Source organism: Gavialis gangeticus, unplaced genomic scaffold, assembly GCF_001723915.1.
Source record: "Gavialis gangeticus isolate Ggan-Ray unplaced genomic scaffold, GavGan_comp1, whole genome shotgun sequence".
Classification (NCBI taxonomy): Eukaryota; Metazoa; Chordata; order Crocodylia; family Gavialidae; genus Gavialis; species Gavialis gangeticus.
The window spans coordinates 46,724,278-46,730,379 of NW_017729026.1; positions in this window are offsets into that span (position 1 = coordinate 46,724,278).

A 6,102-nucleotide genomic window follows, 5' to 3' on the forward strand; every position below is an offset into this window, starting at 1 on the left:
CCTTTTCCCCACTTGTCCAGGGTGGCCTGCTTTTGCTTCTTGGGGACAGGGGATTGAGAGTGACAGGGGGACTTCTTTTTGGTCACACTTCCACTGCGGCCAAGTGGAGAAGGAACAAGGGCAAGGGGGCGCTGCCTCCTGAGATAAAGCAACATCACTGTGGTGGTGAATTTTTTCTCATCTTTGCCCCAGTTGATCTGTGTTCAGCAGTGCTGGGGGCATCTGTGCCATGCACTGCAAATTTACAGCATGGGGGCAAAATTTGCTACTGGGATTTCCATGTATCAAAAAAAAAAAACCCTGGGAAAAAAGGCAGAGTGGTGCATGCAAAGATAGCATGCACCAAAACAAATGGAGTGTTGGTCCTTCAGTGAAACTATCTGGCTGCTGGCCAGAGCACATACTGCTCCATTTCAAAGTGAGACAATGTCCCGCAACAAACTTACATGCAGGAGCATCTGCTGAAACACAAAATAGCAGCACAAATTTGTGCTGCTACTGTTTGTGCCACTCTAAGCACACACCCCTGCTCATCTGGACATTCTCGACTGTGAGCTTACTTCACCCTATATGCCCCAGGTATCAGTCACAGCACTTTAATACCTAAAAGGTGACTGTTCTACCTGGCATGCTAAAATCATAGAATCATAAAAAGTTATGGTTAGAAAGGACTTCAGTCAGGTCATCTAGTCCAACCCCCTGCTCAAGCAGGACCAGATCCAAGAAGTGTGGACACATCTGACCTATAGTATCTATAGACTGGTTCTCAGTGAGTGACATTTGGGTTCAACTGGTTCATGTGTCCACACCCTAAAAAGACATAGGTGGGCTCAAGTGTACAGAATAAGTCTTGCCTAATTGAAGTCTGGAAGAATTCCTAAAATGCCCATTAGTTTTCATAAAGGGTCTTCAAAACTCCTACGGGCCCATATATTTTAACCCAATATATGGCCAGTCTGAAAATTGAGATCTGAGATATATTGAAACAATGCACTGTTGTTTAGGAACACACTGTGTGAAAATATTCTTTCTATAGATAGCATCCCATGTCCAAAAAAATTAATATGTTATAATTAAGTAGGAAATATTTTTACTACCTGGCAAAAATTTGAAAGAGAAAATTTGCCCTGTCCTAAATGAGGACAAAACGTCTTAACATTTCTTGTAAACTGGAAACACTAATAAAATTTGGTTTGCTTCCATACCTTAAAAAAAACACTTATTTTGAAATCTGTGTTGTTTATTTTTAGTATTTTTACTCTCTCTGGCTTAAATTTCCAAATCAAGAGGTTTCCGAGATACAATTTTTATTTCAAAAGTTCTAAAAACAATTTTAAACATTCCAATTAAATAATTTTAAAATGTTACTAATTTTTTAAATCAAGAAATTAATGAAAACTTCCCCTGTCTTCCTCTGTAGGAGACAGCATGAACTTTTTCATTGGATCTTTTTTCCTTGCAATGGCAAGATATTGTCAGTGCTTGTGTTGCCCTGTTTTAAAAGGTGCTGTTGATGTTTCATAGGTAGACAAGTTTCTTTGGGTAAATCTGATCTCTTTTATTAAACCAACTCAAATAGTTGGAAAAAATTCTTCTTAGCAAGCTTTTGGGTTTAAATACTCTTCATCAGGCTGAGTAGGCATCTGCAGTTGGTGTGTGATCTTCCTATGTCTGGTAGTTGTGCAGGAAGGTTGTTTTCAAAAACGGAAAAAAAGGCTTAGACAGGGATGATCCTACCTTGAGCAGGATGTTGGTTTAGATGACGTCTTGATATCCTGCTTCAGACCTGTTTTTCTATGACTATATCATACTGTCACCCCTTTTCACAAATAGTTTGGGAATGACAAATTTGTAGCTTCTTGTAGCAATTTTTTTCTTTTAAGTTTCACCAAGTAATTTCTAATTAGCTCTCTATCTTGCCCCTTTCTAAGTAGAAAGTATTTAAATCCTTAAATACATATATACAGTCACAAACAACACTACTTAAGGGTATCAGTGCAAACAGGGATAGCATGAAATCTGATGTAAAGGCCCCACGTCTCTGCAATTGATTGTACTTATTGACTATATTGATTCCACAAGATTTACTTCTGGGCTAACCTGGTGCAAGAGAAGACGCAAACTAAAACTTTTTTTTACGCTTTTCAGTTATCACCAGAAAACAAATGTTAACAAACAAGACTTTAATTATTAAACTCATATTTCATTGGAAACGTTTAGTTGCTTTGCATTTTTGGTTTCCCCCTCCCCACATCAGAAAATATATTCTATATAATGAGACAATGGCTTTGAATTTTCAGGTTCATTGTTTTGGGTTTGGCTGAACTAGAGTAGACTATATAACGGATGGATTGTTTCAGCCCTAAATGATGCAGAGACTCATAGCTTTAGATAATCGCAGACAGCTGCTGACTAGGAGGTCGTGAGGGTTACAGGTGGTCTGCAGGAAGGTAAAATGAGTGGGTCTCTCTGAGAGAATGGAGCTGCTAGGTCACTCTCTAAGATGGCAAATTGCATGTAATGATCTCACAAACAGGAAACATGTTAGTGTAAAGGGGAGAATTAGTGGGATGTGTTGTCTGTCAAGCTGCTCTGTCACAAGGTAGCCATGGTTACAATGGTGTTGCTCTTGCCATGGGTCATTGTTGCCTTATCCGATGCATATTTTGAATATCTCCTGATGATGAGGGAAATATGCATACCGTGGGCCTGATAATTAATATCAGAATCCTCTCGGCATAGTTTTTGTCAGATTACATAGTTCAGAGCATCAATGACAGTCATTCTTATCCATCTGGCAGTTAAAGGGCCAGCTGCAGTCATATGTTAATCACTTAACCTTTCAGCCACAACAGAAAGTATTTTTTCCCTGTCACTTAGTCTCTGCTGTACACAAATATTTTCTTTTCCCCTTTCTTCTTTTTGTTGGATGACAAACTGTAGCGGTGACCTGCTGCCTCCAAACATAGCATAGCAGGGGATAGGGGATCCTCAGTGGTGTCTGGAGTTAGTAGCTGACACAAAGAAGAGATGTCTTAGACTAACAAACACACATCACACTACACAGCTCCACCAGCAGTTAAATGAGGCCTTTATCTTTTCTATGACAATGGGAGGCCTGGACCTGAAGCTGCTATATAAAATATGGCAAAAATCACTGGAATCTGAATGCAGAGGCTGTGAAGCAGCCAAGCTTTTCACAACCTGATTCATGCTGTGCCCTATACTTCAGTGACCATCTTTAGGTTTGAAATGAAACAGCAAAAAATTGCTCAGAAATATTCCCTTAGCTAAATAGCGTGAGACAAGGTGTGATATATATATATTCAAATATAACGATAAGATTAACTTTTTTCTGTTCGTCTTCTGAACTCACCTGTGATAATTGTATTGCAGATAATATATGACAGTAGGCTTGATTGTACAGCTCTTTCTGTTGGCTGCTTATGAATATCTCAGATGCTAAAATGTTCAAAGAAATATCCTTGGTAACTGGGTGTGCTTATCAGCACATATTCTTAAGAAAAGTTTTCCTTGTTAAAGGAGGAAGAAAGAAGACAATAATCTAATCTCTTGCCTCCTCTCACAGCCTCCAATTGTTCTCTACGCCACAGCAGTACTGTCTGAAAAATCTGCTGATTTTCGGCATTTATATTTTAATATGCTCATCACCCACAAAGAGCTAGTTGTAACTTTGCAGGCTTCTGTTAAATTGGAGAACACCCCTCATAATCCTGGATGGATTCACAGCACTTGAATTAAATATGGTCTCCAAAGGCAACAAACTAAAATAAAGGCTTCAAGTGATCTTAATAAAGGCATCAGGGCAGAAATCATCTTTAAACGTGGATGATTTCTGCTACCCAAAGACCTTCCTGTAGTGGGAAGGTTGGGGTCAGGTCTCTGTAGAGACTTCTACTGCACTTCTTAAGGGGGTGCTATGAAAGCCTCTCTGCTAACAGAAAGGTTAGCTGCACAATACCATCAGGAATATATATATTTTAGCTGATGAACCCTGTCAAGACTTCACACAGCCCAACATGCTGTCTATACAGAATAAGGTTTTTCATGACTGCTGATTACCCACTATTGCATATCAGTTTGGACATCTGAGACCACAGAATGAGTTTGTTGGAGAAGTGATAACAGAAGTCAGTTGTGCTCTTATGCTGCAGAATGCTCAGGGAGACAGGCTGGCAGCTTCTGAGAAAGGCTCTTAATATGTTTTGAGGGAAATGGGAAATGCATCCTGGTATACCAAGTCCAGAAAGCTGATAATGAATAGATTAACAAAATGATCTAGAATTTTGGGGGATGGCAGAAACAGGCCAGCCAACTATTCCTGTTTCCACAATAGGCAAAAAAAGCCCCTGCAGGTTCCTTTGATAGAAAAACACTTAAAAGTAAGAAGGAAGAGAAAACAATTTTGGTGGGAAAAATTCTAGTGGGAAGAAAAAAAGTGTTGATAAAAAAAATGAACAGAGAAAAGAGTGAAAAGAGAGTTTCAATGGCATATTGGGAACAGGGAGTGATGTGAGGTTGGTTTCATCAGGTCTTTTACAAGTGGCACATCTACATGAGATGCTGACTGTTCAGTAGCTGAATAATACTGTGCAGTAGCTCAAAGGCGACACATAGGAGGGGCACGGGGGGGGGCATATGCCCCCCGCCGAAACTGGCCAGCCAGGGAGTGGAGAGCATGGGCCAGTGCCCCCCCGCCTTCCCCCAAGAAGCGCTGGCAGCACTTCCGGTTTTGCCTGCAGCACTTCCAGTTTGCCATCGGCACTTCCAGGGGTCGGCAATCGGCCACTAGGGGACCCTCCCCAACACTGGCAATCACCCACTGTTGCCCTCCCAGAGCCAGCAGGCACCAGTTGCCCATACAGTAGCTCATCACAGCATGGACAGTGCTAATATGTTACTGTGCAGTATTATTTGGCTTTTATTAGAAACACTTAACAGACATTCGCTGGTGCTGTTGCACAATAACTCTGGTTATTGTAGTAGTAGCCACTGCACAGTAGCATCTCATGTAGACATGCCCAAGCTTTGCTTGAAGTTTGGGAATCTGAATGTCTGAGGCAATACCAAGGGCTTCAAATTCCTGTTAATCAAAACTGTACCTAGATTTGTCCAAAAAACTATGCTAGGCAATATTCACATAAATTCTGCTATTTTATGGATATTTGGAGATATTATTTTGGCCACTGGAGGGCTCCCATATTTTTCCTTTAATGCAATAATATATATTTTAGAATTGGTGAAAACAGTATATTGATTATTTTAATAAAATGACCTTTCTTCTTCTGCACATACTTATAACAAGGATTTCCTCTATATTGTATACATTTAAAAAAATTGTTTTTTTCATAATCATTGATAATTATAATAATGCCTATATCTGATATAACAGTTTTTGTCAGCTGATTCAACAGGAATCAGAATAATTTATAAATAGGGCAACTGAATCTGGTGCTCAGGTCACCCAAAAGGCCAGTAACATAATCTGAACTAGAATGCAGTTCCAGTCTTGTGTTCTATCAACTATAAGTAATATGAGAATCATTAGGACAGAAAAAGACCACACAAATTAAAGTATGGCTGCTTTGTGTTTCCAGGAAGATATGCTGGAGTTCCTTTGTATACAAAGATCAATAGAAATGTTAATACATTTGTTTTGTGGTTTGACATATCATGACCCTAGATGTGGCCAAATATGCCTTTGGTATACACTCCAGGGGCGCATCCAGATGAGTGTGCATGTGCCTCTTACCCCACTTCAAACCCCTTTGAGGCAGGGCAAAAGGCACATACAGAAACAAAAAAATGTTCCTCACACTGAAATTTGCAGTGCGGGGAGAAAATTAGACCCATGGGGTCTAAAAAACTTGAAGTTTAAAAAAGAAGAGCAGGGCATGATCCATGACCTGAGACAACCGGAGGCTGGGTTCCCCGTGGAGATGCTCTGGCTGCCAGAGCGTCTCTATAGTTGGCCCTTGCCCTGGTGCTGAAACATGCGGTGGGCCAGGCTGCATGTTTCAATACCAGGGCTTTGGTGATGGTGAATAAGGGTTTGGGGGGGCTGGAGGAGGGGGGAGGGGA